Source organism: Euprymna scolopes, chromosome 26 (assembly GCF_053919585.1).
Source record: "Euprymna scolopes isolate OS-2025 chromosome 26, ASM5391958v1, whole genome shotgun sequence".
In the NCBI taxonomy this organism is placed as follows: domain Eukaryota; kingdom Metazoa; phylum Mollusca; class Cephalopoda; order Sepiida; family Sepiolidae; genus Euprymna; species Euprymna scolopes.
Window position 1 is genome coordinate 77,117,545 of NC_136507.1, and position 15,000 is coordinate 77,132,544.

The 15,000-nt window shown below is 34.6% G+C and overlaps 1 protein-coding gene and 1 pseudogene across 2 annotated transcripts in view; both read right to left on the minus strand.

The window, feature by feature from the left end:
* Positions 1-15,000, minus strand: part of LOC145248209 (uncharacterized) — a 271,375-nt gene that overhangs the window by 65,569 nt on the left and 190,806 nt on the right. The gene's annotated exons all lie outside the window — the stretch shown is intronic.
* LOC145248539 (U2 spliceosomal RNA) lies at positions 8,035-8,172 on the minus strand (annotated as a pseudogene).

The following is a 15,000-nucleotide window of genomic DNA, read 5'->3' on the forward strand; positions in this document are numbered from 1 at the left end:
CGTAATTTTCATCAGAGGAAAGATATTAGCATATAATCATTATATATATATATATATATATATATATATATATATATATATATATATATATATATATATATATATATATATATATATATAATTACTTTTTTTAAAAAATTAAATCCAGCAGAGTGTTCAATTATAAGGAAAATCAAGAAATAAGAGAGTATTACTTATATTCTGCTTACAGAAAGCTTTTGATGAGACAAGTCATTGCTACCGTCGGTTTCAATCTCGATAATTAGGACCATTTTAGATACCCATATCAAGCTCTCTTCAGCCAATAATCCTTTCTCTCTCTTTCTCTCTCTCTACACACATATATATATACACGCACGCACACACACACACACACACACACACACACACATTGCATAAGCAAAAAGAAGGATTGTTATAAAAATAGAAAAATAAAACGAGAAAACAAGATTACAATTGAAAGACTCTCGAGTAACGCTTTTTCTATGCAGAACAAGTTGCATACGACCGTAACAAGCTATTGCGTGCTGTTTCAATTATCCTCAGATAATAACAAAACTAAACAAAATATTGGACACAAGAAACACACACACACACACACACACACACACACACACACACACACACACACACACGTTTAGTCTTTCTGGTTCTATTTTCGGTGGAGAAATTTAGGATTTGAAGGCGCCACGTCTATTTCTAACCTCCTGGTTAAGTGAGGATGGGTAGACTGTACCATTGTTAGAATGAGAATGGCTTAACAGTGCAGTTCACACACTTTCATTTTCATAGAAACAGGTTCGAATCCTGTACGGGTTTTTATTTTTCCCATTATCCAGTTAGAGGATAAAGGCATTAGTCAACACATATGGATTATGTAATTAGTCATACATTTTATTGAAAATATTCTCATTTAATCATATATATATATATATATAGTCATCCACATACAGTACTGTTTCGCTGTTTCACAGCTCATCAGTGCGGCTAGACAGGCAACTACCTCAAGCCAGGATTGAAACCCGACCGTTTGTACGGCAGTCAAGGCTCCTAACCATTACGCTATTGGCGCTGCTTGAACGAGTAGTGAGTTTCCCGATTCTGCACTAAATTACCGATTCCGATTCCTTATAAATCTCTAAATATGTATCAATAAAATTGCTATTTTGTCCCGTTTACCCTAAAAACACATGTTAAATATGCATATATTTTATCAAACGAAAAAAAAAAAAAAACACATTTGTGTGCGTGGGGGGTGGGTGATCTATCGATTATAGTTTTATTGCTGGTTGAAATCAATAAATATTTATTATTACTATAAGCAGTGGAAGACTTTTCTTAAACCAAAATTACAAAAAAAAAAAAAATTTTTAAAGGGATCGTTTTTGGCATCGGAAAATAGGCACAAATTTTGTCTGATTCCGATACCATAAAAAGTTCCGCTTTTTTTTTCATTCCCGATTCCGATTAATCGTCCCAACTATGCCGCTCCCCATTTGAGGGTACCAAATTGGTAAAAGGGGAAAATTATTCCCAACTCGCAATTTATATAAACATGAATTTCCGTATAAATAATGGAATGCGTTCAAAAAGTATCGCAAAACAAAAACAAATAAATAACACAAACAATATACATATATATATATATATATATATATATATATATATATATATATATATATATATCCAGACTATCCATTTACGTGAAATCACCTTTTTCTTCGCCCTATTCCCTCCGCTTCACTATTTGCTACCAAGTAAGATCTATAACTTACTTGTAGTTTCATTAAATACTTTTGCAAGCAAAATCCGATCCCGCATTTTGCTAAATCCTACCCTCTGATGAGAAGGAAAGTATTTCTTCGAAACTCCGCGGATTAAGGACTATCCACTTATTTATTTTGTGCTTCCTTTTTAAAATTAAATATGTTTTTAACTCTTTTTCAAAGTGCTTTTTGACATGTTTTATTAACTACTTGTTCTTTATACATATATATATATATATACATATATATATATATATATATATATGTTGCATAACGTCTGAATAGGATGGACATCATCTGTCAGTAATCTGTCTGGAATGCTTGTAAATTAACATTTGCAAATAAATAATTAAATCTATATATATATATATATATATATATATATATATATATATCACAGAGAGAGAGAGAGAGAGAGAGAGAGAGAGAGAGAGAGAGAGAGAGAGAGAGAGAGAGAATGGCGTGCACATGGCGATTCGTAATGAAAAAAAAAAAAAAAAAAAAAAAATCAATGGCAATTTCTTTGCGCACACCCGACTCGTATTTGTAGACAAATGTGCATGAGAACGCATGTTTTTGTTCAGAAGCCAACATGGATAACGGACGATGAGATGGTGGAGGGTGATGGGGAGAAGAGGGCGAAAAGGGTGGAGGTGCTTGAATGAGAAATAAGCGACTGATTGAGAGAGAGAGAGAGAGAGAGAGAGAGAGAGAGAGAGAGAGAGAGAGAGAGAGAGAGAGAGAGAGAGAGAGAGAGATAGGAAGACGCTGACCTAAAAAAAAGGCAAAATACAGAGAAAAGCGTAATATATTTGTATTCATATAGATACATATATATCTATATATGAGAGAGAGAGAGAGAGAGAGAGAGAGAGGGGGGGGCTGTGCGTGTGTCAATCAGTTAAGAGAATATCCAATTACTTATTTTTATTTTGCATTTTGATTTGATTTTGTTAGTTTGTTTTAGCCGTTGGGATTATTATGATTTATATTTTTTAATTTCTTAGAGTTTTCCATTTAGAACATCCAATCAAATAATTCATTCACTCCTTTTTTTATTCCCCCATTCGTTTGTAATCGCTTCCCTACACACTAATATATATATATATATATATATATATATATATATATATATATATATATATATATATATATATATATATATATATATATATATATATTAGTGATGAAACGATTCCAATATTTTTCTCGATTCCGATACAATTGCCGATTCGGATTCTTTATAAATCTCATATTTAACTATAGAGCTGTTATTTTTCCTGATTTCTGTAAAATAAACATATGTGTGTGTGTGTGGGGGGGGGGAAGTGTACGCACACGTGGGTTGGTGTGAAAAATAGAAATTGTCGCAGTTTTGTTGTTTATATATATTCTTGAATTATAAATTTACATTTATTGAGTTTTACTATAATATATAAACAGGTACGCACATTCATAACACACACACACGTATACATATTCATTCAATATATATACATTCATTCAATATATATATATATATATACAGTCATTCAATATACATATATATATAGTCATTCAATATATAGATACACATTCATTCAATACACACACACACACACACACACATATATACAGTCATTACATATATAGATACACATTCATTAAATATATATATATATACACACACATTCATTAAATATATACTTTCATTCAATATATATATATATACACACACATATTCATTAAATATATATATATACATTCATTCAATATATATATATATATACACACATTTACATTCAAATTTACATCTCTGTCTCTTTCTCTCTCTCTCTCTATCTATCTATATATATATATACATACACACATGCATACATATATGCACACACACACACACACACACACACACACACACACACACACACACACACACACTATGTTCATAGCACCCTTTACACCCAGTACATATTCATACTTTATTCCCATAATGTATCATTTCATATCCAACCCTGTTTCTATGCATTTTCATATCTATGTCACTCTATCTACGGACGTTCATATCTTTCTCACTCTCTCAATATCTATTTCTACATTCTATAACATATATTTCTACCTCAGGCTGCGTATCTCTGTCTGTCTACCTCTAAACTGCCCTGTTATACTTCCTTTTTCTATTTCTCGCCATTCTCTACATTCTGTCTGGCCGAGCGCCCTTCCCACCCCAATTTTCTTACCCACATACATGTAAGAACAGCCCTTGCTAGAGAATGGCCTAGTGCCCGTTACTAAGCCCTACTTTCTAACCAACCTCACATACCAGGCATCCTTTTGGCAGGCGCCCCTCATCCCATTTGCACCCTCTGTCTCCCACCTCCCCGTTAAACTAAATGAATAAAAAGAGGGGGGGGGAGGCGAAACGGGGGGGGGGGAGGTGGAATGGCGACCATGGTGGATCGCAAGAATGGGTGAGTGGAGTGAGGTTGGTGGTGCCGGGTACAAGAACGAAAGGAAAAAGAAAAATCGGCAGAAATATAGCACCTTGCCCCCTCCACTATACGCACACATTGATGCGCAGGCGACAACACGCGCGCGTACACGCAGATATCAAATTATATACACATGTGCAGATTCGGTTGCATAACATTCCTGAATGCTCCACGAAACTCTCCTTGTGCCAATGTCAGCCATAAGTTCTACAACTAACATAACGCATCCAGTACATATTTATACTTTATTCCTAGAGTGTTTCATTTTATATCTAACTCAGTCTGTTCCTATACATTTTCATATCTATGTTACTATATCTACGTACGTCCATATCTCTTTCTCTCTTTCTCATGGTAAACAAGTGATGATCCCTTTAAGAACATTGGTACTATTGTTTGTTCATGTAAGTAAAACTATTCAGCAATATGGTAGATTAATTGACTTACTGACCAAATAATGCTCCAACGAAAGACATTTTTTAATTATTTAAAAGGTTACTTGGCGCTAAAACTCTCCTAACAACCTCTTGCGTTGATGAAGAGATTATATATAAACCATCGTCTCTGAAACGACCGTACATAATTCTAAGTTAGTATGGTTTGGAATTCTTGGAATATATGTAAATGATCTTGTATTAATTTCGTTTATCTCTTATTTACTTGACTTTAGCTCTAGAAGATCTAACTCGTCTTCTATTGAGCTGATTATATATCTGCAGTATTATAAGCGACTGGTTGTAATTCCTATATTTTTCCCAACATTATAATGGTTAGCTATATAGTTACGTATCCATTGTTGTCCTCGTGTTCTTTCTTCATAAATCTCTCCCTCTCTCTCTCTCTATATATATATACACACACACAAACACACACGTTAGAAAAGCATTTCACCCAAGGCATGAAAATTGTTAAACAAACTGTTTTTACTATAGGCTTTAAAAATAAAGGTACAAGATTCAATTTGAAATTTATTTATCTTCAAAGTGTACTTTTATAAATTTTACAAAGTAAGGTATAAAAATTTAATTTAAATTGAATCAAAAAGATTACCTTGGATTTATTTTATGTAATGTACATTCTGTTGCACTTTAAAAAAAATCATTGAAATTTTTATTCTATATCATTAATTGCTAGATGAAAGATAATGTTTCTAACTTGTATCTTATCTTTTTAAGATTATATTTTAAAACTCCCCTTCTCTCTATTTCAGTTTGTACTTCTCCCCACACCAAAACTCATTTTTGCAACCCCCTCTTTGTATTATTACAGGTCTGAATATTCTTTCTGTTTCAGTTTGTATTTCTCCTCACACCACAACTCATTTTTTGCCATCCCCTCTTTGTAATACAGGTCTGAATAATGAGAAAATCTTTAAAATAATTTTTTAGATTAAATTTTTTTAAAACTTCTTTCAGAATAGAAAATATTTAAAATGTAATGAGGAACATATTTAATATAGGTTTCATTAACAAATATTCAGTACATAACGAGAAAAAATAGAGATGAAAATTTCAAAAGGACTGTATAACTGGTTACGGTCAATAGTAGTCCTCGCCAGCGAAGATCTTACTGTTATTCTATTATTTATATTATTTAACACATTTTGTGTCCTGCTCTTTTGCACGATGACTAATAAGATATATGCAAGTGCAGCAAATTGTAGTAATTAATTAAAACTTATTAATTATAACATTTTATTGAAACGATTTACTTATCATTGTAAAAAAATTAAAATACCAGAAGTATATTTAAATCACATTCATATCATTTTATCTGATATATGATACGTCTTACACATGTCTCGTCGAATAGAATACCAAACAACTCATCAGAGATCCATATAAATCCAGAAAATAATTTTTTATAGATTTATATGGACCTCTCGTGAGTTTTCCATTAACCTTTGGTGTGAAATTTGAACTTAAAATATACTTAGAGAGAGAGAGAGAGAGAGAGAGAGAGAGAGAGAGAGAGAGAGAGAGAGAGAGAGAGAGAGAGAGAGAGAGAGAAGGAATAGTTTTTAATGGAAAGTTTTTACACAAACTTTTTAACTCATTATTAGTTGTCCGTGGTATCGGGCAGCCATGCTAGTGTAATATAATAAATACATTATACGCCAGTTTGAGTTAAAGAAAACAAACAAAAAACAAACAAACAAACATTCCCAATTCCCTTTCTCCCTAACAGTTCAATTCTAGGATATTACAATCCTTCCCTGAGCAACCAAATACGATTCTAATTGAGAATCGCCGCTCAAGATTTCTAATAGTTGCAGAAAATAGGTGTGTGTGTGTGTGTGTGTGTGTGAAGAATTCTGGGGTTTGATCATGACGGTTGTAGACGCATCGGAATTGGGGGAAACAGCGACATTAGGAAGCTGGGTGGGAAGATCATCTCAAGAAAGAACTGGTAAAATCGGGTGTTGGAATGAAATACGAAAGGAATGAGACCAGTAGAATAGAGGCTGTGTGTGTGTGTGTGTGAAATAGAGAGAGAGAGAGAGAGAGAGAGAAAGAAAGAAAATATGTATCCCATATATATATATATATATATATATATATATATATATATATATATATATATATATATAATAAATTCCACAGCCAAACAATGTCGCAGCCGACAAGAGCCATGACAGTCAACGAACCGGAAGTCCAATACTCGAGTTTCGCACTCATTTGGGCTCAGTTAGACAAATTCTAATTGATGAGCCCAAGTGAGAGCGAAACTCGAGTATTGGACTTCCGGTTCGTTGACTGTCATGACTCTTGTGGGCTGCGACGTTGTTTGGCTGTGGAATTTATTATATACAATCTCTCACATTCTGAAAATCCTAATATATATATATATATATATATATATATATATATATATATATATATATATATATATATAATTACGTTTTTTTAATATCTAGACACTAGGGTTGGTGTCTAACTGTCCTGTGGGGAGGCATAGTAAATAGGGACACTAGGGTTTCTTCCTTTCAGAACTACCAGTGCAAATTGCTGCTGGTCGAGGGATTCTAATCCAGCCGCGAAGCTATCTCTGTCTTTATTAACAAGGAACATAACGCTTGGTCCTACTTCAGCCGCAACGAGACTTAAGTGAAATTTAACATTTATAAAACCAAATAGAGGCGAAAACGTTATTATGACGATCAACAGTGATCAAGCAACGGAGAAGTCGTGATCATGCACGAAGATCAACTGACCGAATTTTTATTTCACAGACGATGCTCAACTGTTAAGAACTTACTTCTTAAAGGGTTAAAAATTATTATAATTATAAATAATAATTTTTACTATATATATATTTATACAAACATTATTGGCTACATATGTGCATACATGTTTCTGATGTGACCCTTTTCAGAGAAACAGCGTTATCAGGCCTCGTATTCCTTAAGATAAAACTAAAAGAAACTAAAAGATATTCATTTGTTTTCATACAAAGTTTTTATCAAATTATAATAAAGGAAAGGAAGAAGGGGATGACAAAAACACAATGTATAGGAACAAGGCCGATAGCCATTAGTCGCGTGCTCTCGTGTAATGAATGAATGCGTGAATATAGGATTGACATGAAATTCTTAAGGATAAACAAAAATGACCGAAAAATGGGCTGAAATGACTTAAATAAATAAAAAGTAAATGACTTAGAATGACTTTAATGAACTTAAGGATGAATTGAATGACCTTAAGAATGACTTGAATGCTTAAAAATAACTAGAATTCTTCAAAAACAACTTGAATGATCTGGAGAAAGGCTTGAATGATTTGAGACTGACTGGTTGTATAAGTGGGTGATCATTTTACATTAAATTAATACAGAAAAGTGATCCCCCACTTTATATCACAAAGTTACAAACATAAGTACAGCATGTAGTAAGAACAGATACTATACTTTGATCTTGACCAAAAGGCCAAGAAAAGGGTATTTATTTGCTCTCCCACCGAGCAAAATTAGGCACAAGGCCGATTTTTAATGTGAGGAGTGAAGAGGAAATGGGGACCAACTCCCCGGGGAGTAGAAGAGCTGGATAGTGACAATTGGTATGAAGGGTTGCCCCTACATTGACCAAGGTCTTATAAGTGGGTTTGCCCCCACATATGGTCTTTGCTTGCAGTATCTGCCGGAACAGATACTACGCTTTGATTTTGGCCAAAAGGACAAGAAAAGCTTAAAAAGCTAAGAACAGCATCTATTAACAAGAGACATTTGATCTTAACCAAAAAGGCCAAGCACAAAAGTGTTACGGACAGACCAGCCGACCGACGGAGTGACTTATAGAGTCGCTTGCACGCGACTAAAAAGAGGGAAACGGGGAAAAAGAGGAAAAGAAAAGGGAGGCGTATGTGTACATTGGTCATTTTGAAATTCAAAATGGGTTTAAAATCTAATATATTCTTTTATCTTTCCATCTGACAACTATCATATGGTGAATTTCAAGTGAAAAAAAAATGGTACCTACGTAATTATCAGGTCTCAAATAGTAACATGTCCAAAAATTACGAAAAACAATAAGGTAGAAAAATAATTAATAATGAAAAAAGAAATTTGTGAAATCACTTTATTACGCTGACTGAAGAAAACAGTTAAATAAACAGGGGAGATAATTAAGTTCTGTTGCTTACGTCACGTAATGAACGTAATTCAAAACACCAGACAAATTTTATTCTTCATCTAAACTTTATCGAAAACTGTTTTTCATTAATAATTGTTTCTACCTAATTTTTGGATATGTTACTATTTGTGACATGACAATTACGTAGTTACCATTTGTTTTACTTGAAATTCAATATTTTTTGTTCATCTATAATATAAATCTCACCTGTCTGTTGAAATGTATATATTATGTATGTATGTATGTATGTATGTATGTATGTATGTATGTATGTCTTAAACTTTCGACAGAAATGACGAATTTTCACGGGATTAGTATCATTTTGAAGCTCGACCTTTCGGACGACAAATATAGAAAAATTGGCTAAAAACATGAATTTCTTCACCCTGAACTGGGCAGTTTTCTACAGGGTGGGTGGATTTTGTTGGCAGTCATTTTTTGCAAGTCATTCAACCCTCGCGTTCAGGATGTCGCTTAAAAGGCGTTATTTCGACTGCACATCGGTAAGACAGTTTTTGTCACCTCTTTTTCCTCTGTCGCGTTATGGGACCGAACCTTCTTACTACTCCTATATATATATATTTTTTTTCAACCCTTACACACATCTCCACTTTCTTTTCCCCCTTCACGTCACGGGTTCGAGCCTGCCTGCATGCCTTGCCTACTACTTTTTCTTTTTTTTGCTCAACACACACCACCAAACACTCGGGCAATGCCGGGCTTCCAGGCTAGTTATTATAATATAGAAGCACCGACATCACTTTGGGAGAACATGCTTTCATCATTTTTGACAAAAGTTTTGAAAAAAAAATTTTTTTTTTAAAACTCATTTCTTTTAGAAGACACGACCGCGTGCATGTGGGACAAGACCTTAGTAGAAGTCAGTGTCTCCAATGATGCTGGATTAAATAGAGCGGAGAAGGAAAAGATAACGAAATACCAAAGTCATATGTACGACATGAAAAGAAACTGGAATCTTAGGAAGATCTCCACAATTCCAGTAATTATAGAAACAGTCGGACTCATGAAAAAGAAATTCAAAAACTAACTGGCAAATATACCCGGCGAACCAAGAGCAAGAGATATACAAACAATTTTACTTAAAGAGACGGATACAATCTCCAAAAGATCTTTCAGTTGGAATGTATGAGATAGTGGGTGAATGTCTGGCATCCGGTAAGATGCTCCATCTCCAATTAGAACAAAATGCTCAAAAAAAAAAAAAAAAATGTCTGGAATGACAACTTTAATACTTGGAGGGGGGGGGGGCTTAACAAAATCGCTACCGGCTCTTTCAATCTACCCTCCACCCCGACCGAGACCCACTCGGCTATTTGTTTATTTTCATAGTCTTCACTCTGGCTATCCACCCCGAAAACTAATCCGATCCTACCCACCCCCATTCGGCCCACTGCTAAGAAGCACCAACCACCCTCATACCTAAATTCCAGAGAGGCAGATTCTGCACTATATTCTAGAGTACACGACAGCAGGGCCAGGTTGCTGGCTGCCCACGGAGCGGGGATGTGGTTTGGGGTGGCAAGAATAAAACTCTACTTTATTCTCGGTGGCCTGATCTTAAGATGGTTTTTTTTTTTTTTTTTTTTACAACATACGATTGTAGTATTTTTTTAATGGGTAAGAAACACAACAAGCTAGAAAATAACGATCACGTCAACGCGAGAAAAAAATGTCAAGCTGGTCGTCTGTTCAGCATTCGGCCATTTTGTTTTTCATTTTTCAATGTTTTAGCCATATTTGCTTACGTATTTCTTGATTATTACGTCTTCATTTTTGGTTCCCTGACAAAGGAGGGATTGGACCTAGTAATTCACTCCCGTTCGTCTGTTCGCACGTTTCTCAATAACCACTTCTTGAATTTTTTTTTTTATTTTGAAAAATTTGCACAAATATTAGTCATGGTAAAAGTGAATTTTTGCCAGAACGGATTTTCTGGGATAATTCTGGTTGCCCTCTCGGGGGGAGGGGCATTATAGGAGTAAAATTGACTCCAAATCATTCGTCCATTCATTTGTTCGCATTTTTTTCAATAACCCTGGATTTTTTTTGAAATTTTACACAAACATTAATCATGGTGAAAGTAAATTTTTCACTCGTGGAAGGGGGACCCCGGATGCTCGGCATATTTTTCAGTTATTTCGTGTTGTTATTAAATTTTCTTTTCTTTTTGGTGCCTCTATATCGTAACCCCGAATAAAAGTAATATTTAAATTATTACTTTTTAAAAATTATTTTTTAATAGGCCGATTTTGAGCATGGACACTCAAATAGACTAACTGTTACAATCTCGATGTATCAGCTTGGTGCAAAAGTTGTTGCCGGTTCGTAGAAGTTGATAGTTACTCGAAGACCAGTTTGCTTTCCTCTGTAGTAAAGCACGGCAACCCAAAATGCTAACTATAGTTGATATTTAGGTGCACGAAAAACCGAAAATAAAGATCACGAAGCACGCACATCTAAAGTATCCGCCCTCCCCCCCAAATTACGGTAACAAAATTCAAAGAATTTATAATTACTAGAATATTCAAAATAAATTGGACAGTTCTTGTCCAAAATTATCCTCATATTAAAGAACAAAACCTAAGAAAATAAAATTTAGAAAGCGAGAACAGTGTCTCGCTCTGCCATCTAGAATAAACAAAGGGAGATAACCCAGTTTGAACTTCCAAGATTTTTGTTTGTTTTTAATCTTGTAATGGCTACGCTTTACCACTAATTGTTTAAAACCGTAAAAAAAAAAAAAAAAAAAATACAGAGATATATAAGTACTTGATCAATTTATGTGATTTTTGGAATATGGTCTTTTCGTTTAAAGATTTTAATTTTGTATTTTCATATTTACGGGGAATTTTGGACAACTACTAATTTGGGCTCATCTGATGATGACGTAACATGTAGAGCAATAGTTTTGTTCTGCAAAACTTGATGTGGGAAAATCCAGAGCTATTATCGTGGGACGAACATGGAATTATCTTGTCACGTGATATAAATAAAATTCCTAATTGATTCAAGCTTGATGGGGGGGGGCGAGAAAAGGAAGCACTGTGATGAGACACACAATGGAAGCAGCAGGCATGGTTCAAATTTAGCAAGGAGGAAGGTGAGTAGATGGGTCGATCATGTTCACTCGTGAGCTAATGGGTTCATTAGGTTTCTCTACTTTTCAAGTAAAAGAAAACGTATTTTATTCATTTCAAGCGAAGGCATGAACCATAAATTCCCATTTGATCGAGATAAAATAACAGATTGTCTTCAATAAATTGTTTACAATGAATCAATTTAAGGTTAGGTACAAAATAACATAAAGGGTCGATATGACGTAAAAACAGACGTCTCTAAAATGAGGATAGAACAAGTGACATAATTGTTCAACCGGAGAGATGTAGATCTAACTTTAAAGCGTTTCGATATACGATACTGCAGCGATAACCACATTGACATACCGGTTCTTGTTAGATCATCAAATTAAGCAACGTTGAGCCCGGTCCTTACCAGATATACGATCATTTGGGAATACTAGACGCTGTATGAAGAAGGACGTCGACACCTCCCTGCAAGAAGTGCAAAAACCTAACGTCATCAATGTCCTCTGACCGAGATATATATGCGACTAGGTGTAACTTTACACACATTTACACAAGTAGACCCAACACGTTGTAGCAGAGTAGGTCAAAAGTAACATAAGACAAGTAATACCCCCCCTTTTTTTTTGTAACAACGACATTTATTTCCGGGTACTTTCCTCGAGTAAAACGTGATCGTGCTCATTCTCTCTGCTCTCCCGAATGTCGGTTCGTACGTGATCTCTCTCTCTCCTTTTTATAGTCTTTTTCTTTTTCCTTACCGTGATGTCATTTCGTACACGGCTCAACATTTGCATACGGACGCCATACTTTGTTACACGAGGACGGCTTGTAAATTTAATATTCACATGACACTTCCTCCGTTGGAGGAAGCCAGTTCAATTCGCTTAGGCTGAATGCAGATGGCATACAAACGTTCTTCAAATAACTAGAATAATTTCATTGTCGAAAACAATTTTTCTTAATGTTGTAATCCGGATAGTCATATAGTTAACAGGTAAAATTTCCAACTAATAATTGAAAAAAACAACAAAAAAACAAAAAAAAAAAACGGTTTGCAAAACGATACAAGGTGAACAAAGTAATTTAGTAATCGCTAGTTTGAGCTAGCAAGTCTCATGATATCTTGCTACTTCCGGTTCTTTTTATAGAAAAAACAAAACAAAACAGTATATACTATTCTTCTTATCTAAGTATGATATAACATCTCATGTTAGATATGACTCCCTTGCAAGTCATATTATTTTTTCTTATGAATTAACACCGGTAAGTGTTAATACCAAATTGCGCCCCCCACTTCCATTTAGCCCAAAAAGTCCCCAGAGAATGTCAAATTCTGGTGAAAATGAACAAACGGTGCAGTTAAAGGCCTTAACATATGTAAATTTGAGTTCTGCACCATGCAAAAAAAAAAAAAAGAAATGACTAAGTCCATCATTCCCTCCCTATATCAATAAGACTATATCTTGCTCTTCTTTTATTGAGCACTCTTAATAACTCCGTTAAATTCATTAGTTATCACTCTGGAGTACCTTTAACCTGATTATATATATATATATATATATATATATATATATATATATATATATATATATATATATATTAGCAAAAGTTCCCGTCCTTGACTGGGTTTAAAAACAGCCTACAGAAAATAGACTCTGATTTATGAAAGTATGATAGGTTATGAAAAGGAAGGGTTGTAATGAGATAGCTTCGAATTCGGGTGTATCAAAACCAAAGCAAAATATGATGAAAGTAAAAGTAAAATAGATAAACCCCATAATTTATTATACCATACCTGTTCACACTGAAACACTTATCACAATATTCTGGGGATCTATATTAAAAAACCTTGTTAAACTTTGTGACATATTTCCATTCTATGGAGGTCAGACGCGAACGGACACCCCATAATTTTATTATACCATATTTCTTCAAACTGAAACATAATTATCAAAGTATACTTATGCAGATAGATATGAAAAGTCTTTATTAAAATTTGTGCCTATTTCCATTCTATGGAGGCCAGGCGCGAACGCAGACCCCACAATTTTATTATACCATCCCTATTTAAGTTAAAACATACTTATCAAAGTATTCTTATGTACATCTATATAAAAAAAACACTTGCAAACTTTTTTTTTTTTTTTATTTAAATTGTTTTTTTATTTCCATACTTTGTGGACCAGCGCGAACGCAGACCCCACAATTTTAATGAACCACCGTTCTGCCAGATCAAATATACCCATTCCCGTGTCCGATACATCTTCTATCATTATATGCAATCAATTTTTTTTAAAAAAGTCAACCATATAGGAGCCTATTTGTGACCAGACACACACACACACACACATTCAGTTATATATATATATATATATATATATATATATATATATATATATATATATATATATATATATATATATATAAAATCTATCAGTCACCATGTGGCGTTGATTTCTTCTGTTATACTCCAAGCCAACCTCCTCCTCCTCCTCCTCCTCCTCCTCCGGCCCTGTTGGTGGGCCATTAGAATATGCCGACTGCCCCCCTGCAGAGGGTAAAAGTCCCTCAGTGGGGGTCCTGGATATGACCTTAAACTATATCCAGTGGTGAGGGCCCCAGCTTGTGGGCTTTGGGGAGTGTGGAGCAACCCTTTCATTACCATTGCTCCCAGGTCCACTCTGATCCGGAGTGGTAGTACCTGTTAGGGTCCCAACTATGGGTTAAATGGAAACCGACGTGAAAACAAATATATTTTCTTCAAAATCTTTGGATTCGGCATTAAATAACCCGAAAAGGGTTGATATGCCGTAAAACAAAAACAACCAACCAACCTCCTCCTCCTCCCCGGTGTAACTTCAAAAATGTCTACGTGCACATACGAATGTTTACGATGGTTCGTTCATAGGTGACCCAGGTCAATTTTGAAGTGGGACGAGTTGACTCAGATCAAGCTATGTTGTTTGTTTGGACGACTTCACAGAAGCATTTAGCACTTGTAGATATGAGAGGAAAAGGGAGAGAAGGCGGGA